General features: G+C 42.2%; 1 protein-coding gene across 3 annotated transcripts in view; it reads left to right on the top strand.

Annotated features, from left to right (window-relative positions):
* Positions 1-24,179, top strand: part of NRXN1 (neurexin 1) — a 765,322-nt gene that overhangs the window by 718,470 nt on the left and 22,673 nt on the right. The gene's annotated exons all lie outside the window — the stretch shown is intronic.

The raw sequence follows: 24,179 nt of genomic DNA, 5'->3' as shown, positions 1-24,179 counted from the left end.
TCTAGTCTGTTTCTGAAGTTCTCCTCTACTACAGTTTTAGATGGACCTTTCTAGCAGTAGATTTATATTAGAAGTCTTTAGGCGTGGAAAAAATCTCAGCGCTGCTCAATTGACCCTTCAAATTAGTTGTTTAGGAATGCTGAAGATTGAACATATTTCTCTATTTTTTTTTCTATCATTTCACTTGGCATTGTTTTAATATAGCAAGGCCTGAAGAAATTACAAGTACAAAACGTAAATACAGTTGTATGTAACGAGGACTTGCATTACTAGTTACTGACAGGGCATAAGATAAATTCTTGTTCTTGAACATTTTTCAAATGTTTCTTTCCTGACACCAGCAATTTTCAAGTCACTGATGCCTTCTTCAGTGTTGGTGCTTTTTAAAAGTCATCACTATTTTGTGTTTATAATACTACCGACTGTAAAATGTTTTGGGGGGGAACAAAGGCTACATGATATGTCCTAGTTCTGCATGTGTGTGTTTCAAAGTGTTGGCAAAGAATTTATGACCCAGACAATGTCTCATCACCTCTGGGGTGGCCCTTCACAGTCATCGTAAGGAAGACACCCATTGTCCAAGAGATATTTCTGTACATGAACATGTCATTATCTAGAATAACCATGTTTTCTACTACAGTGGCCTGCTAGCAACAATCCATTTATTTAAGAAGATGTCTCAGTAATAGTGGAACAACTGACCAAATAATTCTAATCTATGGGCACCTTTCTTAATGATCTGAACTTCTGTGGAACCTGTTGAGGACATAGATGCTGGTAGATCTGTTGGTCTTTATCCAAGCAAAATTCCCTCTGGCAGCAGCAGTAATGCCTAGTAAGACCTAAAGATGCACTTAGTGGAATTACACCAGAGGAATTCATCCTTGCTTCTGAAAACTTCTACTTCAATCTAGGTGACAATATGGGAGGGGAGCAGAAGTGGGAGATGAATGCGAAGAGCAATTAGGGGAAGAGTTTGCTTTTAAAGCAATTCTGGCTTTTTGCTGTTTGATTTTGAAGTTATTGTAATTTTCTTTCATTTAAAATGTTGAGCCTTTGATGAAAAATGAGAAATTAGATGCTGATGTTAGAAGGGGAATTGCACTCATTACCAAGAGCAGACTTAGATGCAGGACTTGGTGCATGATGCTGAAGCCACTTTTGTCTTTCAAGGAGTTGATTAAAGTGTTTCTTGCCTTATGATCATCTATGTGGTTTATAGGATAATATGAAATATTCCTTCATCTCCTTTCTTTTTTAAATATCACTGTGTTGTCATGTGATGCACAGCAAAAGTGGTGTAGGTCAAGCAATCCTTCTGGTTGGTCATGGTTAACATCCCTAGTCTCTTTGATGCCCAGTATAGCTTAGCCCCTAAGAGGTTTGGCTGTAGGTGTTGGCACTTCTGAAGCTTCACTGGATTTTTGTGGGAGAGGAAAAGAAGATAAAAAATAACAACAAAATATGAAAGTTCCTGTTCTACATAAATGTCTTTCTACTTTGGCTCTCCACAGTATAAATTATGGCATGAAATATTAATTTGTTTCAAGGCATGGTTCTGTAGCTTATTTGCTTAACTTCTGCAGTATTTTAATGAAAATCCAATTTGATTTTGACAGGTTAGGGTTGTACTTTTAAAGGCAAAGTGGCAGATTTGTAGATACTGATTCCTTGAAGAGTGATTATAGAGACAGTTGCTTATATAATTACTGCATTAGATGTATGTTACCAGTGTTACATGACATTAAAATAAGTCGTTAATCCATATTCTTATTATCCCCAGTAGCTAAAAAAAAATAGGGAATGAGAAAAATAGACCATCCACCATGAGAAATAGAGTGGGTCCCCCAAGGAGGTCCTGATTGCTTAAGAAAATGAAGTACCATGTCTGATAAGAAGGTTGTGTGCATGTATTTCTGAGATTCTGCCATTCCACTTTGCAGATAATTTTCTTATCTAGAATAATTAGGGTTATTTGTTGCTTGCCTGTTTCTATGGCTTAATGCTGAGCTGATGCTGCTGTTGCAAAAGTACTGGCTCTCTCTTGGGTACACCCAAATCTGGCCCCAGCTCTCAACTGTGCACTGAAGCGTTGTGGCTTGTGCTTCTCCAAGCCAAGATACCTGTCTTACCAGGTCTGGCAGAGCTGGAGGGGCTAAAAATAAGGCATAGTAAAGACTCTTGGAGATCATGGGTGGGTGCCCTATGTAAAAAAAAGCAGGGAGACTTAACTTGGTTTTATTTTGCAAAACCTAAGGCTGTGTAGGTGGGAGGGGGGTTGATCTAAATGCTTGGACATGGGGCAGAAATGATGAGTTCACTGTATCTCTAGTGCTTCTAAAGTGTTTATAGTCCTTTGCCAGTAAAAGTGGGAGGGTTAAAACCACCTCGTGCAGCGCACGGCATCTCCAGAACCGGATCGTTCTTGGGTAGGAAAGGCAATGCAGACTTTGAAGTTAGGATCTGATCTGAAGCTGAATACAGCCACAGGGACAGATTCACCAGATGCTTTGAATGGACGCTTTAATGAAGTTTTGAGTCATGCTGCAGTGACCTGTGTGAAAGCAGCTGTGAAACAGTGATTGCATTCTTCTAAACATTATGAAATGCATGGATTAAATACAGCATCTCCCGCAAACACACACATGCTCACTCTGCCTATTTTCTAGTTCACTGTGTACGAGAGAAGAATTAAATATTTAGTCATTTTCCTCTTCGGCAGGTAAGATTACCCTTTCTTTTAAATTATTCTTTCTTAATTAGTGGTTCGGGTTGCCTGAAACAACACAGTGAGTTGAAAGGTTTATCTGTGAGGCTAAGCGGTGCCGTGCTGCACAACGCCTGTTGCTTGGGCAGGTTATTGTTTGAATCAACCACTGTTAATTAGCTCTCAAACAATTTTTTTAAACTTTTTTTTTTTTTTTTTTTTGCTTTGTTTTGTTTCACAATAATTTTCTCTGCTGTTTGCTCTGTGCTTAACCAGGTAAAGTAAACATTAAATCTCAATTAAGATTGCTGTGCTCATCAAGCGGAACGTCTCGGTGGTATTCAAGTTCCTCCAGCTGCTGCTGGTGGGAAAGCAGCGCTGTTGTTCTGCATGAGAGGGATGGGTTCTGCACCTCCAGATGGTGGGCAGTGGGCTTGGATGGAGCCCCTCAAATACGGTAACCGTGCTGCAGCAGATGTGCTTGGGAATAAAACACCCTAGGAACTGAATTGCAGGCATGCTGGGGCCGGAACAATCCTCGCCACCAATACAAACTAGGGGGTGAGGTATTGGAAAGCAGCCCTGAGGAAAGGGACTTGGGGGTGCTGGTGGATGAGAAGCTGGACATGAGCAGGCAGTGTGCAGTTGCAGCCCAGAAGGCCAATCGCATCCTGGGCTGCATCAATAGAAGTGTTGCCAGCAGGTCCAGAGAGGGGATTCTTCCACTTTACTCTGCTCTGGTGAGACCTCACCTGGAGTATTGTGTGCAGGTCTGGAGCCCTCGATATAAGAAGGACATGGACCTGGTGGAGAGGGTCCAGAGGAGGGCCACAAGGATGATCAGGGGGATGGAGCACCTCTGCTACGAGGACAGGCTGAGGGAGCTGGGGTTGTTCAGCCTGGAGAAGAGGAGGCTCCGGGGAGACCTAATAGCAGCCTTCCAGTACCTGAAGGGAGCCTACAGGAAGGCTGGGGAGAACCTGTTTAGAAAGGCCTGCAGTGACAGGACGAGGGGCAATGGCTTCAAGCTGGAGGGGAACAGATTTAGACTGGAGATTAGGAGAGGGTTCTTCACTGTGAGGGTGGTGGAGCACTGGAACAGGTTGCCCAGGGAGGTGGTTGAGGCCCCATCCCTGGAGATATTCAAGGAGAGGCTCGACGAGGCCCTGGGCAACCTGGTCTAGTTGGGGGTGTCCCTGCTGACTGCGGGGGGGTCGGACTAGATGACCTTTGGAGGTCCCTTCCAGCCTGGGCAATTCTATGATTCTATGATTCTATGGGGTTGCCTATGTAACGTTAAGGTGTGCCTTCAGCCTATGGAGGGTGTCTTCTGGAGAGCACAGCACAGCCTGAGAAACGGTGTGGAGCCAGGCTCCACCTCCTGCAGACTTTTAAGTAATAGGTGGTACCTCGGTGTGTTTCACGTGCATCCCACTGGGAGCAAAAAACCTGAGTGCTGGGAGGGGATCCCTGAATCACGGGGGAATTAATTATCTTAAAACAAAAAAAAAAACCCAACCCGCTACGCTAAGGGTAAGGTAAGGTTTTCTTAGCTTTAATAAGTAACAGAGGAGGGTGAACCCCTCAGCATCCGTAATAGAAGAGCTGGGAATTGGGGCGGTCCCTCTCTGGCAAGCAAAGGTTCCCAAACCACAGGTGCTGGCAGGGGAGAGGGAGCACTGCTGACAGTGCCCTCTCCTCTCCTCTCGGACTCCTCCTGGAGCCACAGAATCACAGAATCTTCATGGTTGGAAGGGACCTCTGAGATCATCGAGTCCAACCACACAAAAAAACCCCAAAACAAACCACACCCAGAAACAGACACAAGCCCACAACCCAACAATCTCAGCCACTAGAGCATGCCCTGAAGTGCCACGTCTACACGTTTCTTAAATCCCTCCAGGGATGGTGACTCCACCACCTCCCTGGGCAGGCTGTTCCAGTGCTCTACCGCTCTCAGAGTAAAGAAGTTCCTCCTCATGTTTAGGTGGAACTTCTTATACTCAAGTGTGTGCCCATTTCCTCTTGTCCTGTCGACAAGAGGAACCACCACTTTTCTTGGGCACAACCAAGAAAAGACCAGCCCCGTCCTTCTAACACCCTCCCTTTAAGTATTTGTGTGCATTAATTACATCTCCCCTCAGCTTTCTCTTCTCCAGACTAAAAAGCCCCAAGTCCCTCAGCCTCTCCTCATAGGAGAGATGCTCCAGGCCCTTAATCATCTTTGTAGCCCTCTGCTGTCCCCTCTCCAGCAGTTCCCTGTCCTTCTTGAACTGGGGAGCCCAGAACTGGACACCGTGCTCCAGATGGGGCCTCCCCAGGGCAGAGCAGAGGGGCAGGATGACCTCCCTCAATGTGCTGGCCAGGCTTTTCTTGATGCCCCCCAGGATGCCATTGGCCTTCTTGGCCACAAGGGCACATTTCTGGTTCATGGTCATCCTGTTGTCCACCAGGACTCCCAGGTCTTTCTCCTCAGAGCTGCTCTCCAGCAGGTCAGCCCCCAACCTGTCCTGGTGCAGGGGGTTATTTCTCCCCAGGTGCAGCACCCTACACTTGCCCGTGTTAAATTTCAATAGGTTTCTCTCTGCCCATCTCTCCAGCCTGTCCAGGTCTCTCTGTATGGTGGCACAGCCTTCAGGGGTGTCCATCACCCCTCCTAGTTTTGTGTCATCAGCCAAGTTGCTGAGGGTACATTCCATCCCTTCATCCAGGTCATTGATGAATATATTGGAGAGCACAAGACCCAGTACTGACCCCTCGGTATGTTTTTGGAGCACAGCTTTTGCTGGGAACCTTGAAGAAGTAAAAATTACATAATTCTGTCTGTTCAGTGAGCTGAATTATTCATTTTAAATGAAAATATTTATAATCATATGTCAGAAAATAAGTGTGATTTCTAGGCAACTATGCCTAATAAGAACCCCGTGGTGTGAAATCCAGTCTATGGCTGCTAAATTGTTATCCATCTTAAAGCTGTGCTGGCCTATATGTATTTTTAGGCATCCTATCAATAAATATTTTATAAAGTGCTGCAGACAGTCGAGGGAGGAAATGTTCTGTTGCAGAGGAATCCAATTTCAGGTTCCCCATAAAATGATGTGTTTTATAGGGCTTGATATCCGATACAAAAACAAGGATGTATAAAATGCATCAGATGTGATCACTGAAGTAACCCCGCAGTGCTGTGAATAATTTGTGATCCTTCAAAGAAAACTAGAAAGGCTCTGAGCAGACTGTGTAGCGATAAATATCAATCTACATGTGTTCCTGTATTGATGAAAAAAAGCTATTTCTTACTTTTATTAACAACAAGGTCAGATTGGTAGTAAAGGAAAGGAAGACAAATGATCTTTATTGATACTTACGCTGCACGTTTAATGGAGAATAAATTTTAGCAAGTGCTCACTATAATTGCATATGCCGTTGTGAGAATTCTGCCATCTCCGAGGCAGCGTTTGGGAATTACAGTCATCTCTTGGAGGCTTTGCTCCAGCATTTCCAGAGCTCCTGATTTACGGCACCGCGCGGCGGTGGCACTTTCTGCACGTACATTTTCCGTGTACATCAGAACCGTGCGACACTTGGACCTCTCCTGTTAAATTGATGCAGGGGATAAGAGCCTTCCCGAAGTACAGATTGACACGTACAGCTGAGGTTTAGCTATTAGCATCATCTTATAATGATAGATTTAACTTTTCAGAACGGAATCACTGAAAACACTCTGTCTGCTGGCGTTTGCTATGCCCCGTTCAGCTGAAGAAACACCCAGTCGTGGTGGAGAAATGGCAGAAGGTGTGGTGGAGCGGTGGTGCCATGCTTTCTGCTCAACAGCAGATGGGAGCCACTGGCCAGGACCCCTCTCCTGCTTTTAGGAAGCAAAATACTAATTCCTCTCCCCATCGGAGACTTTCAGCCACTCCTCTTTTCACAGTGGGTTAGTGCTGCTTTTCCGTGAGGTGCTGCCCACACAAAGCCATCTTTGACGTTGTTCAACCAGAACCGAGCTGTGGGTGCAGAAGGTTTTAGGGAGGAGAAATCAGCTTTTCACTGTCCATCCTGCTGTTTTAGTTGGAGGCCATTGCACAAAGCTGCAGTTGTGGAGCTCTGCACGCCATGCTGATCATGTCTCTGAAGGAAATCCATAGCATTTCCTTTGTTTTTCCAGCAATAAAATCCATGTGAATTAGGCAAAAAGCAGCCGATGAATAGAAAACATGTATTTCTCATTGCCATCCTGGAAAAAAAGGATTTTCTGAGTTCTGTGGTGTTTAAAAAGCTGGGACTGGGGGCATTTGGAGATTTTGTGTGTTTACATGTAAATGGCAGGATAGGGGAGGGCATGACAGCAGGCTTTTTCTTGGGTCTGCAGCGTTACAGCTACCTGCTATTATGGCTAATAAAGAAAATAGGGGGTGAGTTTCAAGATTGCGGAAGAAGAAAGAATCACATCAGGAGGGTTGAAGTTCAGAGAGAAAAAAGAGGACTGGGTCCCAGGGGGCAGTTGTAACCTGGGAGAGGATATCCCACCTCTTCAGGGCCCACACCTCCCTAGTCCACAGCTTTTAGGGAGGATGTCAGACCCCCTTCTTTTTCTGCGTCAGGGTGTCCACCATATTACGGGGTGGGAGTTACAGATGAGTTTCCTGGACATCTTTTCCCCAGTCACTAAAGCCCCTAGGGCAGTGTAGATGTCCATATTTCTGTGGCCTGTCAAGGGAACTGTACTTCTAAATGCCAACCTCATTGTCTCCTCATCTGTTTTTAATGTGGAGAATTGGGTAGGGAAGCTAAAGAGCACAGCTCTATACGATCTGTTTTTAATGTGGAGAATTGGGTAGGGAAGCTAAAGAGCAGCTCTGTACAAAACTGCTAATTATTAATATCAGTTACCACTTGTTTTGTTGTTTGGAGTTTTTTTTTTAAAAAAAGAAAGAAAAATGGTAAGGGTTGGCAGGGCAGCTTGTATGTACTGAAAACAAAGCAGGTACTTCCAGACTGAGCATCTGCATGTGTCAAGTGCATTTTAGAAAATGGCTTTGCTCTATTACCTGTAAAAATCCTACAGGGAGTGGTGAGGCTACTCCACATGTTGATGGAGGAGGTTAAAAAATATGACTTTCCTGTGTTGAAATGGGCTCATGGATTTTATTTCGAGACAAAAAAAAAACCAAAGAGAAATGATTGCTTCGCTCAGAGAGCACTCAGTTTTACATAGATTTTTTTCCTAGGATTTTCATCCCCCCGAATCTATGAGTGTAATTTGCATAAGTAGATACTTTATACCTACTTTAATTCAGATGTTGCTGCAGAAGAAGGCTGGAAAGAACAAAGGAGGGAGGCTGCAACGTTTTCATTATGCTGAAGCAAAATATTAAGACGTGCTTAAATGTGTGTATATTAAGTCAAGAGGCTGCAGATACTGGGAAGGAAACGTTAAGGAACTGCCTCACTGTGTATCTGACAGAGTTTAGTGAGAAGTTTTGTCATCTTGGTAAGCAAGTGCAAAACAGAGCCAGGTCCCCTGTGGGCTCGCTTTAAGTAGGGCACTCACTTTGTACCGTGATGGATCTTTCATTACCAAAGACTTCTTTGTGAAATTAAGCAGTATGTGCTCCTAGGACCCACCCTGTTCTGGCTGCTGCAGCAGTTTTAAAAGTGTAAGATCAATTAATAGAATTAATTGGGGATTAAAGAACAGTAGGTTGACGAAAGTGCTTCTAGCTGGCTGAGTGTGCGACTCGAGCACCCCGGAGGGTCTGGTCTGCAGAGGTAGTTACTCCATTGTCTGCGAGTTTTATGTTTATGGATTGCTTTGCAAGACTGAAGTAGCTTCAAACCTAAACCCTCCCAAAGTCTGAGATACTTTAGCTGGGCGGCTGGTTGGTTTTTTTGAGGCCTGAAGCTGCCCATTAATATCACCAGCATTGCACAATTGCATTTATTTTTAATGAATGTACCCAGGAAGATTTAGTTTAGCTGAGCAGTGAAGTATTATTAAATGGACAAAATCCATGCAAGGGTGATTCAGATATTTCTGCTTTATCTGCTGCTTGGGCTTTGGAGAATACTTGAACATTGCATTTTCACACCCCTCGTTTATGCTGAATGGTTATAAAATTTTATCTTGATCTGAGTTTTTCTTCCTTTCCTTCCAAATATTAATCTGATCTTAAATAACTGCTATTCAAAGCAGACCCCATTTGAATAATGTGTTATGCACAATAATTCAGAAAATGTAATTGATTGCTTTTAGAATATGTTTATATAACTTTGACTTCATGGAAAAGAGCAGTTGAAATATCTAACTGAATGCATAGATATAAAGGGTTTTTCTGAACATGATTAAATATTAGTAAAAAAGACTATTCTTCCATCCCTCGTTATTGGAAGTACTTTGCTATAAGTAATTTACAAATCTTATGAGGATACAATAAGCATCAGGCAGTTTATATTCTGGTTATGAACAGCGTGTGAGCTGAGCAGTGGGCTTGAGAGCTGAAATGCGACTGTCACGTTGCCACAAATAATTGCTATAGCAACATTGTCATAATGTCTGAGATCTGCTTCCCTTGGGTTCACACCTCAAGTTTTCTTTATCGTGAAACAAAATGCCTCCTGAAGCCGGAAATACTGCCTAATGGTGAGGGGAGGGTATTGATGGCTTTTGCAATTTTTATTTCTTTTTTTTCAAGGAATTAAATTTCAAATGTTGAGAAGCGCAATGGAACATTAGGGGAAATAGTTTGTTGTCATAGTGTCCATTTATCAGGACATTCAACATTTTGTGGCTTCTTCTTTGCAATTAATCTCTGCAAATTGGTGTGATCAGGTGAAGAAAATCTCTGTGGGGGGTCTTACCTAACTTGTGGAATTTTTCCTTCTCTTTGTCTGAGTGCTTAGATGTTACATTAATGTTCTGTAAAAATCAATCCAAATAAGGTTTCAGAGTTGTTATTTCTCTTATTTCAAATTGCTGCACATCTTTTCCTCTCTGCTTATTGGGGGTTCTTTGTCTCAAAGCGCTGAAATACAGCGTTGCTATGTACCAGCCTTCCTGAGGGACCCTGATGACACAACTTGCATTTAGGTGATACTCTTTGGCCAGATGATACTCTTTGGCCAGATTCTGCATCCCTATTCCTGCTTTGTGCTGTTGGATAACACCAGCAAAGGGTGCCCCAAATGGCCCAGAGCTCATCACAGAGCAGCCGAGGACTACTCACCTGTTTGGTGTCACAGTGTAAAACACTCATATGCGTCAGAGGACCACCTTTTTTCTGCTCGATAGCTGATCCAGGAGGAGAGGGATTCAACAGTGCTCTGCAGGCAGCTCCTGCCCTCGCTCCTGTCCCTTCCGAGCAGCTCAAAATCTGTTCCTCTGTGTTGAAGTTTATTACGGATATTAAAGTTCATGAAACGTGGGTTATGTTAAGTGAAGAGTATAACTCCATTATCATCACGATGAGCAGAGAGCAACAGATGAAATCAATTCACCCTGAGTCCTGGAGTGACGCAGTGAAGTCTGAACGATGACTGCGAAAGGTAGAGAGCGCTGAGGGCAGCGAGGCCTTCGATCATCCGAGCAGGCTAATTAGAAGTCTTCCAGCAGGGAGGCAAAGGTGAGCAGAGGTTATAAAAAATGGATATTGCAGTGATATTAGGGAGAAGAGAGAGGTCCCACGCTCCAAAGGACAGACCTCAGGAGAACAGCAGTGGAGGAGAAGGAGGTTGGGTCCCTTGTGTAAGACCAAAGAATACTAAAGACGTGAGAAATCAATGATGGGGAATGCGTGAAGGCAGTTTTATAGATTTGTTCAGATCTTAGAAATCTGGAGACTCTAGTGATTACATGTTTTTGTAAAGACGTTTTAAAAAAGAAAAGAGAGGGGGAGAAAGAAAAAAAACACCTCAAAGAAAAGAGAGGGGGAGAAAGAAAAAAAAACACCTGAAGGGAAAGAGTTATCGAAGCTTCCTCAGACTCATAAAAGCTTAAGAGGCTTGAACGTGACCTTTCAGTGGCTGTCCAACGTGAGGAATTCAGGGCATGCTGACAGTGACAAAGTGCCTGGATGCTTGGTGTTGAGCCAGTGGCAGAAGGGCTGAAACGGTCTTATTTAATTCAGATTTTCTCCTGTGTTGGTCTGCATTGGTTTGGTTGTGCAGGGTGCTCTCCTGACAGCAGTACGTAGCTGTTCCAAGGAGAAGAGTTAAATATGAAGAGTTGAGGTGCAGTGGAGATTGCTGTGCAGTCAGAGGCGTCGAGCACATCAACGTGAGTGCAATGACTTGCCCCCAAAAAGTGGTGTTGCCACCATTATGTGAGTGTAGATGAACCAGTCTGACCCCTTCAACTCCTCATGTTGATGCACAAAGTCAAACCACGGGCTGGCTGGAGGCAGCTCACACCGCCCTCTGGATCTACGCAGAAAACATTAGCTCTTTTTTCCCCAGCATAAATTTATCCACCTGGGAGTTACACCAGTTCTAATTAACTTGATTTATATCACAATAACATTCCCATATAGACAAGACTGACAGACTCGGGAAGTTTAATTATAGCCTTTCCTGACTTAGCACGCCTATTTAGGGAGCCAACTGAATGTCTTCGTTGTACCAACAAGAACTTCTTTTAGACTCCCATCTGAGCTTCAGCCTGGGTCTTACGAAATCATTTTTAGTTTTAAAGAGGAACCTTACACTGCCTTTCTGTTTGTGCTCCAAACAAATGAAATTCCCTTGCTTTTGTGCTGTGTTTCACCAAATAGAATGTCTCTTCTCACAGGTAATTAGTGACAGAACGAGAGGGAATGGCTTCAAGCTCCAACAGGGTAGGTTTAGACTGAACATTAGGAAAGAATTTTTCACCAAAAGAGTGATAGGGCATTGGAACAGGCTGCCCAGGGAGGTGGTGGAGTCACCATCCCTGGCTGTGTTTAAGGGCCGTTTAGATGCAGTGCTGAGGGACATGGTGTAGGGGAGGACTTTGGAGAGTAGGGGAGATGGTTGGACTCGATGATCCCAAGGGGCTCTTCCAACCTAGACGATTCTATGATTCTATGATTCTAAGGTCTTACCAAAAGAAGTTTTAAAAGATAAATTACAGGCTCTGGCCAGAGAATGGAAAGATCTTGTCAAATATAACACCACACTGGATAGCTGGGGCGCGCATGGATGGGTAATTTCTCAATTTGCATTGGATTTTAATTCTCTGCCCTATTCCAAGTAATTGCTCGCAGTGTAATAACGAAGGTGAAACATCAGACTTCCTGTGATTGATTCATTTTAACTTGGATTTTTTTGGATTACCTCACAACAGAAATGTCTTTGGCGTGTGTCTCAGAAGCGCGCCTGTTGCAGCCAGAACAGCGATTAGTACATAGCCTTAAACAGAGTCAAGATTAAGATAATTCCCTGTGGGTTTGGGCTTTCAGTTTGAAACGATATCACAAGAAATGGTGGGCCAAATACACGGCTGAAGTGTGAACATTTTGTTTCTCTGGAACTGTCTAGCTTTCCACCAGCTGACACTCAAATATGTTGTTATTAATCTGTACCAGCCTGTTATTAAAGCTGGCATCAGATCGTGCAGGCACAAGGCGCGTGAATTAAGGCTTCACTTTAGACTCAAGTTCTGGCATCCCCTGATTGTCGGGCGTTTGTTCCTTTTCACACTTCAAATTTCCCAAATCAGCTGTTTTGCGTGTGGGTTTTCCCGGTTGCTTTAAAAACAAACAGCAGAAACATATTCCACGAGGCACTATCAGGCTGACACCCCGAAGGAGACAGCTGGCACAGCTGGAGCCTGTGGACACACTTGGTGGGTCTCTGAGGCTGAGATAACGACGATTAGTGGGAGACTTAGACTTAATGTCCTTCAAGATGATGGATCCTCATGGACCAGACATTTGCAAAAACATTGAAATCTTTGCTGGAGTGATTAGCAGAGAGCTGCTGACAGAGGATGGAAAGCTGAAATCTTGGGGCTTGTTCTGATGGCTACAAACTTGTAAATTTTCCTGCCAGGGGCTGGTCCAGCATCCTTTGTCCTTATCCCAAGCCTCCCCATGCCCGTTCTTTTTAGCTCTCCATGTGTCACTTCTCGGACTTACTGTAACTCTCTGTCCCCCCATCCTCTCTTCCCTTTCTAATGCTGTGCGTGTCCCCAGCCTTATAGTAAGCAGAGTTTCATACCTCTACCCAAATCCTCCAGCAACTTACCTCAGATACCTTTCACACGTTTCTGGCCCTTCATCTCACCATCCCATCCCATCTTGTCATCATTCCGAGCCTGATGTCTCTCTCCTTCCCACTCGAGTCTGCCCTACTCCTCCTCACTGTCAAATGCCATCAGCATGGACAGCAAGGGAGAAGTTGTCTCCCAGGTCTCAGCTCCTCTCTTTGGTACTGGAAAACCACTGCCTGTCCTCTGAAGCAAGACCATATTTTTAGGTCCCAAACCCCAATGACCTCTTGCCTGAGCTGCAGTTTTTCTAAGACTGGTATCTTGGGTACATTTTCATTCATGTGATGAAAAAGGTAGGCTCCCAATTAACAAAATGGTTGTAAGATTGTCTGCACATAAATAATGTCTCTGTCTGTCCTCTTCTTTTTCATTTTTGCTTAACCTGGCCTGAGAAGTTCTGGCACCGTTTCGTTACAAGCGTGTGTGCACACATGTAGACTTATGACTTGATACACCCAGGCTTAAAGAAGTACCACCGGGGCTGGAATATATCTTTAAATAGTTAATTAGATAGAACTAAGAGGACTTGCAAACAAGATCCTCAAAATGGAAAACACTGAGGCCAAAGCGTAGGTATCGCACTATTCTATGATCTACATTGAATTCACAGAACTTTTCTTACCTGAGTAACCCAGGTTTAAACTTTCTCTGCTTTTTGTTGAAGGTGGTGATTACTTAAGCAAACTGAAGCCTGGAAGCAATTAATGGTACATAGATACTTGAAGGCTAAATGATGCCACCTGAAGCACTTGCCACTCCCACAGCCATCACCTAGAGCATCTCCCAAGGGCACGGAGCGTTGCTGCTTCCCTCTAGCTCGTTTCTCACCTGAGTTTTGAGTGCCCTTTGTTGGACAGTTATGATATAAAGGCATCATTAACAAACCTAAATACCTCTGTGACAAATGTACACTTTCAGAAACTGTCTAATTAACTGTAGCTCCAAAACAGTGGCTTTAATGAAACTCTTATTTTAATTGAAAGGCAATTAGGCATTGTCTCCTTCCCGTGCGTGTGTAGCTAACTCTTGTTAGTATTAACAAGTTGCACTTGCAGAGTGAAGTCCCACAGGACATTTCTCTGCCCTGCAAAACTAGTAGGTTATTTCCTTAGTACTTTCCTTGGCCCTGCCACTGTTGTTTGAGTTTTTAAATTAAAACACTAAGATAAGGAAATGTGGCAGATTTCTAGGAGTGGAACTCAACTGCTTAATATTTGAAAAAGTCATATTTCAAAGACCGGTTTGTGGGAAAGCAGCTTCAATTTTCCTTTCCCTGCTTTGGGGAAACCTGGTGATAATGGGGGATAAAATGTGACAAAGCAGCGAGTATCTGGGAGAGAACCATGTGCCTTCTTAGCCCCTCAACAATTTTAAACTGTGGTCTTTATTATAAAAATCAAGGAAGGAAAGTGCTGGCAGTGGGACTGGTACTCATCTTTCCTTCAGGAAAGGAAAACTCAGGTTGGGAGAGGGATACCAGCAGGTGCTTACCTGCTCTGCCTGACTTAAACTAATTTGTCTTGAATAGAGTGGCTTAATTGAACTTGAAGAACCTGGTGTGGGTAGGTCAGTGTTAAATAGAAGATCCCATGCATTCTTTTTACTGTCTCTCACTTGTCTCTCTCTGGGGCAAGATGAGATCACTGGTTTACCTAAATGGTTAAAAAGCAGTCTGGTAGTTGATGCAGTTTTCTATCTTTGTTCTACAATTATTATTTTGTGCTCTGTGTTTTGAAACAAGGTAAGAAAGCTTTTTCCACCCCAAAAATTTGGTGAGTGAGAATAGAGACTGCATTTTACTTGCAGGAGGTATTCCTTCAGAAGGACTTCTCTTGCCTTCCTCTCTTTTGAGACCAGTATTAAAATTCCTGTGGCTATCAGTGGAGCAAGATACTCCTGTGTGGCACAATTTAAAATAGCCAGGGCTACTCATGGTAAGTGAAATTGGCAGTACTGTAATTCTATAAAAATGATGGAAGTGGAGCTCAATGTAAGTGCTTTTCTAACTTTGCTGTTTAAGGGGGACTTTCACTTGGTCTGAAGTTGGGGCAGGGAGGTTTAGATTAGATATTAAGAAGAATTACTTTACTGAGAGAGTGGTCAGTCACTGGAACAGCCTTCCCAGGGAGGTGGTGGAGTCACCATCCCTGGAGGGATTTAAGAAACGTGTAGACGTGGCACTTCAGGGCATGCTCTAGTGCTGGAGATTGTTGGGTTGTGTCTGTCTGTGGTTATTTGGTGGGGTTTTTTGGTGGATTTGTTTGTTTGTTTTTTTGTGGTTGGACTCAATGATCTCAAAGGTCTCTTCCAACTATGAATATTCTGTGATTCATAACTAAATGAATCACCTAATCATAGAATCCCAGGTTGGAAAAGACCTTGAGGACCATCCGGTCCAAACTTCCTTGGCAAGAGCACGGTCTAGACCAGGTGGTTGAGCAACCTGTCGAGCTGAGTCTTAAAGGTGTCCAATGTTGGTTCCAGTCTTTTCTGTGACTTTATTAAGTTTTACTAAGAATGGTCTTAAACCATGTGATTAAGTTGCAAAAAAATAGTCTATGTTAGCAGCTCACTGGTCAATTAAAAGCAATCCCGCTTCCCCAACAAAGACTCAAATAGTCATTTTTGAAGTCTTTAGTAATGTTATGCCTGAGTTTACTGAGATGAATACAAATGCAGTAAGTCTCATATTCCAAAAATTCAGCAATCTCTGTATATGTGATTGGTAATACAGGAATATAAATTAAAAGGTTTGCTATCGCTGTTGTAATGTTGCAGTTTAATAAGCAGAGTCTCTGGGTTAAAAAGCACCTGCAAAAGTCTCCACTGTGTTTTGTGCGTTCAGAATTAATGGAGACCAAAATGTTTGCTTCAGCAAAAGGGATGGCTAAAAATAAAATGATATCAGAAAATACAAGCGTAATGCCCAGAAACATTTCTGTCATAGTTAGAGGCAAAATTATTTTCCTGCCTAGGAGGAATTAATAGGATTGCATTTCATCAATCACATTCCATTCCATATATTTTAGGCTTAGTGTACATGTAAAAACAAAACAAAAAATCAAACTGCATTTTTGTTGTTCTTGTTCTGTAATGAGGTGTGGGGGTTATGAGAGAAAAATATGGATTTTCTGAAGAAAATCTCAGAAAGAAAGCACAAGTGACTTTTAAAGAGTTCACAGATTACTTGTCCTTTGTTCTCAACCTATTTTAGTCACCTGGGGGAAATAAGGGTGAAAAATGTAAGTTGAAGAGAAGCACAGCTTCTTCTTATCAGTACGATCTGTGACAGAAGTATTTGTGATTGCAGAATGAAAATTAGCAAAAAAAAAAAAAAAAGATATTTCTGGAAACAGAAATGTTGCACCTCTGTGAATCCTGAAGTTAGATGAGAAAGAAATAACGTGAGGATTCATTCATTCATTCTTCATCCAAGATTCATGGCTGCTTTAACGGGTGGCACAGTATAAACAGCATAGTGGGCATTGTGCAGTTAGGTGCATTAGGATTTGTTTCCTGTCATGTTGCACACCAATACCTGCTTTCAAGGATAAAGTTCAGGTTTGTGCCATGTCTCTTCATCTGTGTTTTCTTCCCCAGCCCGAGAAACCATTGGGCTGGTTGTGCCTTGCTGCAACCTCACGGGCATCGCTCAGGGCCCTGGGGACAGACCGAGCTGGGGGTCGGGGGGCAGTTCCCAAGAGCATGGAGCTGCAGGAGGGAGGGAGAGGGCAGGATGGAGCAAAGGGGGTGATGTAGGTAAAGAACTCCTACATTCGTTATTCCCAGCCAGCCATCCCTCCCCAGTATCTCCAGTAGAAAGGACAGAAACTGGTCTTTTTGCTGTACCTGTAGTTCCACATCCGTCACGAGCAAGACGGTGTCATACCATTTTCAGGAAAGAAGTCAAATGCTGGTCCATTCCTCTGGCATTGCAGAACTAATTTAGGTCTACGCCAGTGTAAAATATGCATGATGCTGACGTGACTCCTCATGCAAAACATGGCATCAAAATGTGAGTTGGCCTTGATGGGAAGGGTGGGAAAGGTGGGCAGTTCACCCTTCACTGCAGCCAGCACGGTTTTGAAGCATGAGTCCAACATTCATGCTAAAAATCAGTTGTTCCTTTTATAAATGTCAAACCCTGTACTATAGCTTAAGACTTGGGTCAGAGAATGAAGTAATTACTCCAAAAAATAAGCCGCCACCTTCCTGCCAAAAAATAAGAAATGGTAACTCCCATCCCCAGCACTGTGTCACTCTGTGGTTGCCATTTGCTCTGATTCCAAGAACCACAGGTAGTGCAGGATCAGCTTGTCTCAAAAAAAGTCCAAAATAGCCCCTGCTGTTACGCAGTGAGTGTGGGGTTAAATATCCATCTCCTTGCAAGACCTTTAAATATGGAAGAAAGGCCAGTGAAAAATGCGCTGATGGAGATGTATGCATTTTCTTTAGTTGCCGAACAGGGAGAGAAATGGGGAGGAAAAAACAGTGGGTTAATTTTCCAGAGAGCAGCTCCCAAAAAGTTTGACAAGGAAAAGAAAAGAGACATTCATAAATAAAGCAAATATAGAACTTGGGTTTGGTCTGCATCTAACATTAAAAACTAACTAGTTGTGAAACTAACATTACTCATATGTTGCAGGAGGTAAGAGACATGAACTTATAGGAAAAGATTTGGATTATTTACCGATTATAAATGAGTAATACTTTCATTTTTAAAGATGAATGCCCAGTGCTGTCTGGCTAGCTGTCCACATCAAAAGCTGTAGCTATGCCAGCAGGTGGATTTTCTCAGCTTTGTTTCTGGTTTTTACCAGATGAGATAAATGGCTCTAAGACTTGTGTGAAAACAATTAACTTCCAATTCAGAGCTTAAAGGAAAGCCACACAGTTTTGTTGACATTATTTTACTATAAATCCTTTTCTTAAATATATTTCCGCTGTTTGTGGTAATTTTGCCCATGAGAATTTAGATGTTTGGGAGGAGGAGGGGAGCTGTAGAAGGAATACAGGTGCTGCTCTGCGTGGAAATATTATTGTGGATTTTAAGGTTGTTACACGGAAAGGTAGATTTTCTGTTCTTTATGTGGAGAGGTGGAGGCTGGAAATAAGGTTATTCTGCTTTGCTCTGTGGGGCAGCCACATTCCCATCACTGAAGGGATTTGGGGACAGAGGCTGGAGGTGGCCTTCGGGGCACCCGAGGCAGCATCTTGAGCTTTTTTACCTACACCACAGCGTTTAATTTCTCAAAGACTCATTTCATTAACTGAAAGGCCTTATTGTGTGGGGTTATTACATCCTAGACGTTTGTTCTGTGAGAGCAGCTTGCTAATCAAGGCTTTTGCTTTCTCCCAGTGTCAAACATTGACCAATTCAAGAAATAACATGATGGTATTAATTAGATGAGAGCCAGTTTTGAGGAAGTGTTTTCATTTTCAGTTACTGTATTTTTCACATTACAGGGTAATAATATGTCAGCACTTAATAAAAGACATAATAAATATTGTGTATGTGCTTGAAATATTAGCATTTTAATATCCGTGTCCAGAAATAACATTTTTCTGTAGCACAGCACCGAGAAAATATTTTGTATGTGGGTGGACGAGCAGTAATTGATGCACATGTACTTGTTTGACCTATAGCAGGTTAAATACAACTTTAGAGGCAGTTGTCCAAACGATATGTCATCTAGAGCTGATATTACTGCTAGATCACACAGCATCTTTCTCAGCAAACTGCCTCATGCAATGGGAGGTTATTAACACCAGGGAGAAAGTAGCTGAAGAGTACGACTGATTAATGTGACAATCTCCAGTTTCTTTCTATAACTATCTCAACAACAAGTCTAGAGATCTGCTTCATACACAGAAAGTTAAATTTAAATTACACAGCCTTGGCTAGAAAATGGTGCAGTTAATCCCATCCCAAACAATGAAATCTGATTTTTTCCACATGAACTCTTTTGTGATTTTTCATGCCCTGTTGGTTTTCACCAGCATTCCCATTGGTTTAGGTTACTTTATTCCTCCCTTTCAAAGAAAAATAGTGGGGGAAAGGTATATATGTGAGGGATTGTTTTTTAGAAAAATTTACCCACTGCCTCAGAAGTTGATGATGGAACAGGTTGCCCAGAGAAGCTGTGGCTGCCCCATCCCTGGAGGGGTTCAAGGCCAGGCTGGATGGGGCTTGGAGCAACTTGGTCTGGTGGGAGGTGTCCCTGCCCAGGGCAGGGGGTTGGAACTCCATGATCTTTAAGGTCCCTTCCAACCCAAACCATTCTGTGATTCTGTGTGTCCAGTGCAAAAATACAGAATGACTGCTCTGAGCTCCCTTCTGTAAACATGGCATGAACTGTATTTTTAAAGGACAGTTTGCCACAGCTAATGGAGAAGATAGCAGTGTATCTCTGTTGGTTTTCTGAAACCTTTGTTTATACCATGTCTCTAGCAATATACCCTTCTGCTAAGCCGAAGCAGACCTCTGTGTTCAAATATCAGAATCAGTTGATTCTGTCTGAACTAAATGGCAAGGATTTGAATGAGCTTTTCTTAGGAGGAGGAATGAGGTGATGTAAGCAGAGACGATAAACCAGCATTTCAGAAAATGGGGAAAGGAGAATAAGAGGTTTAATTTCCTAGTCCTACATGTGAAAGTATGTTTTCAGACAGTTGTTTGTTAACGGTCATTAAATTCTTACCCATTAATCTTCACATAATCAGGTCTGTTGGTATCAACTCCCTTGTATCCTGGCCATCCCCTTTAGCCGTCTCGTCCCCTTCGCTCCTGTGCCCTTACCATTAATTTCTCACTTTCTTTGTTACTTCTCCTCCCTTTGTAACTCCCCTTCTCCCTGAACCACCCCGGCTGCCCTCACCTCTGTGCTTGCTGAAGGACAGGGTTTTAAATACACTGAGTTTCCTCGGAGAGGCTTGTGGCCTCGGCAGCGCTCCCCGGGCACCATCTGTTCCCAGCATCTCCTTGGCTGGTCTCAGGCTCCTGCCTGGCTTTCCTCTGCCCTCTTCCTTCCTGCCCCCCCTCCCTGCCGTCCTGGAGCATCATTTTGGAGAATTTGCTAGATCAGAGCCCGCGTAACCCCTAGTGCTTCTCAGCAGCATCCTCACCTGACCCTTCTCATCCTCTGCTCCCCTTCTCTCACGCTCATTTGTTGTCCAAAATCAAGCTGTAAGCTCCTCGGAGCAGAGCCTTTTCCTTCCAGCTGCTTCTGGCACCAAGCACAATGGTGCCTGGCTGGTATCATTAAGCTCCACAGCTGTAAATAAGAATAGTTTTGATTACACAGTTGAGGTTCTCATCTAAAATAATTTCGACAGTAGTCACGAGCAGTTATGCTGTTTACAATTCATATAATAATTTAGGACTGCGAGTTTTTAACTGTTGTATAATTTGGATTTACTTACAGTTCTCATGGGATAAAATATATTATTGAGCAAGCAAGGAATAAACTATATTCAGAGTAGCTGTAGGGTGCTATGATTTAAAGGAGAGCTGGTGGAATACTACAGGAGAAAATATGCAGGATCCATTATACTGTTAATGAATGCACAATTCAGATTGGTGATTTAATTTTGAGATCATATTTCTCTGGTACCCTCAGGTGTAACAGGCTTCATACATAAAAACTGAGTAAGATTGTATGTAATTATGCCCAGTCATGCAAAAACTGAATAATCAAAAAAAAAAAAAATTACTCTCCTCTGTTGTTTACTCATTTGCAATTAATTTTTTTAAAGTACATAGCATTCAAAGAGCACTATTAGAAGGGCACAACCATAATTGCTGGTACCAGTTTTGAACCCATGGTAGTAACCTTTGAGGTGGCTTGATATTTATCCACAGCTACAGGCTGTCGCTGTATTTAAGCCATGACTAGAGCATCATTTTTTGATCTGGCCAGGAGCTTGCTTGAAATAGTCACCATTTCCTTCCTCAGGCAAGGTGGCAGATTGGTGATATTTTAAACTCTTGGCTAAGAGACAAATCCTGAACTCCTTCTTTTTGCAAGCAGACCTGACTAATGAAAGCAAGACCTATTCCTGTAGGGTTTACACCCATGAATAATTGTCACAAACTGCATTATGTAGTGGCTTGTAGGTTTAAAAAAAATGTAATTTTTTTTTGGTCTGTTTTTTATATTGGCACGTTAATTGTAAGCTTTTTCTGCCATCCTTTTTGGGAAATGTGAACATATGTCCCAACTTTTAAAGAAGCCACGTATTACAATGGACTGCATTTTAAATCACACAACCACATCCGCAGAATGAATCTGAAAAGCTCTGAAAATACACAAAGAAGATGCAATCAAAAGAAATTCTGCCTGGCCTTCCAGGTTGTACACCTGCTATTTTAATTTATTTTTTTTTTAATCTCTTGCAGCTACAGTTTCGCTTCTTAAATGAATTTGAACAACTTGCCCAAGAGACATTCTAATCCGATCGTGTATTATGATGATACCAGTTGGATGTTATCCTATTAGGCACTCACTGTAAATAAGGGATTTTCCACTGACTTTTAAATCCTTGATTAATGAGAATGCTCGAAGCAGTGTCCTGTAAATTAGCCAGAGTGCTAGCAACAATTGCAATTCGCTTAGGTGAACTGGTTTGCTTTAAATCTTCCCATCCAAATTGGAAAGCATGAGGAAAAGATAATGTGCAGTACGTAAAACATATATCTCTATCTTGCATTATTTATCTGTACCCCATGGCTGCCTGAGACCCTTAGGTCTAAATCCTGCTCTTTGTCCAGGTGAAGTCCCATCAGTCAGGGCTCTTCTAGAGAAAGAAGTCTGGTAACTGGCCCAAAGTATTTATGTATTCTTTTTACTCTCTAGTGTTTTAGCTAATTCTTAATCCCATTTTAAATTGTGTTAAGCAGTCCAATGGCTTTCATTTGTACCTTGATCTGTACCATCTCACTTGCCTTTCACAGCTCCTTTGCCTTTTTTTTCTGATACAAGTCAGAAAGAGGGACTTGGGTTTGGGGAGAGGGGAGAATAGGGGGAGGTTGTACACATCTCCTAATTGAAACGGAGAAGGGAATTCTTCCTGACATAGTTTTATGAAGAAAACATTTTTCACATCACCTTACCGCTTCCCTTCTTATTCAAATACTGATACTTGATTTATTGCTTGCAACAAAATTAGTTTTATATCTAGTATTGACTTTGAAACATACATTATTTCCTTTAATACGCTGAGAAATTAATGAGGTCTTTCTTGTCATGCTGTCTTCACATTTATTTAAGGTGCTATTCATTTCTGTCCCTATAATATACGTGCACTTTTATCAGTCAAGAACATCCCTTTGTTCTTGTAGAAGTGTGAATGCTCTTTCCGTAGATTTGAATTAGTGTCACTTTATAAAGGCAGTTTTGACACTCCCTCTTACAAATAACTGAGCAAAGTATCTCTCATACATTAAAATACTTAACGTGTATGATTTTTCCATAGTTGTTTTCTGGTAATTTTGAATGCAGTGCATAAAAAGTAGAGTTAAAGTAAACTCTGACCATACTATCCTATATCAAGAAAAATCAGAGACGCTGCCTTAAGTCTGTAACTCTATCTGATCATTTCACCTCAGCAAGGTTGCTCATCCTTCCATGTACCGAAGCACCTTTAAACAGAACTCCACAGGTCTCACACAACATGATTTCTTGCTCTGACTGTTATGTGTGCCTATGATGCTTTCTGCTTAATGGTATTTGTGTACAATGCCCTGGTGATCAATTGGGAACTGGTCAGTATTCTGGCGGCAGGTCATAAAAGTCTACTGTCTTCTCCAGTGTTATGGGCAGGAGGAAAAATGCGACATTCTGGGTTAACTGACCAAACTGAAACTGGGAGATGCATGGTACTCTTTTGTATACTTACTAGTACTTTTTTATACTTACTAGTTGTGGTTTTTACAGCTCATTTTGGCAGTCTTGCAGATTTACAGAGTGGTTTTCCCCAGCTATAAATTGTGTCAGTTATAAAGAAAGTCCATTTTTGTCATTTTGGTGTCAAACTGTGACATAACATAGCTGTTGTCTGTAGACTTTTTGGTTATCTTCAGCAAGTTACTTCATTCTCTTACGCCTCAGTCTTCTACCTGTAAAATATAATATTATTATAATGGGCTTTTCTTTGTTATGCCTCACATATTAATGAATGTATTCCCGTATCACTTTCCCACTTCACAGAAGTGCTGAAAGCCTTGTGTTCATTAATATTCTTGAAGCGTGACAAAGAAAAGCCTATTACTGTAATATGCTTTGCTTTAAAACTTCAGTTAGAATAATAATGGCAAACAATGCTGGTTAGGGTTTGGTCATAAAATTTTTACACGTTCAGACTCAAACGGATGAAGTAAAGCTTTGATGTATTGTGATGACCTTCTCCTATACTTATGCACACACAAAAAAAAAACAGTATTTCACATTTGCCAAAATGGGTTGTATCTGTTCATTGGGATGTTTATCACTCACTCTGAAAGTGGCTTTTTGCCTTGGGATGTTTATCACTCACTCTGAAAGTGGCTTTTTGCCTATTTCCTTAGCCTCGTGTTTCAATCCCATGTAGTCTTCTTATTCTCTCCGTGTATTTCCTTCAGTGAGGTGAACACAAGCTTGAAATGGGCAGTTAGGGAGTGTCTTGCCCATAGGAGAAGCTTCTTCCTAACCTCATTAGTAACTGCTTGAGAAATGACCAGGAGCATGACAGTTTATATTTCCCTGCTATTATTTCCCCTAATAACTGTGGATGTTCTTATTACGTTTCTAAATTACTGTTCTCAGAGGTGGCTTGAGCAGAAGGGATTTCATTTTATCAGGTTCAGATTGATTGCCTCAGTGTTTCATTGAATATCTCCTTGTTGTGGCACTGTAGGAAGCGGTAGATAGGAATCCCCACTTTCTTTTCTTTCTTGTGCGTTGTATCTTACATCCCCTGGTTTGCCTCCTTGCTTTTGATGTGCTTGTTTTCTTTATACAAAGAATCATCTGATTTGGACAGATGTTCCTAGGGCCTCTCAGAAAATGGCACACTCAGGAAATACTTATTTAAGAAAATAGGATGTTTTCACTTATTTAGGAAAGGGTGATAAGGATGATATCTTCTTACACTGCATACACTTACTTTTCTCTTTCCTTGACTTTCTTTTCATTTAGTAGTTTTCTACTCAATGAGGGTTATGTTTGTGTCTTTTCCCTTTTTTTTGGCTCT

Source organism: Calidris pugnax, unplaced genomic scaffold (genome assembly GCF_001431845.1).
Source record: "Calidris pugnax isolate Ruff unplaced genomic scaffold, ASM143184v1 scaffold147, whole genome shotgun sequence".
NCBI lineage: Eukaryota > Metazoa > Chordata > Aves > Charadriiformes > Scolopacidae > Calidris > Calidris pugnax.
The sequence above is the reverse complement of the archived record's forward strand: the minus strand, read 5'-3'. Positions and strand labels throughout refer to the sequence as shown.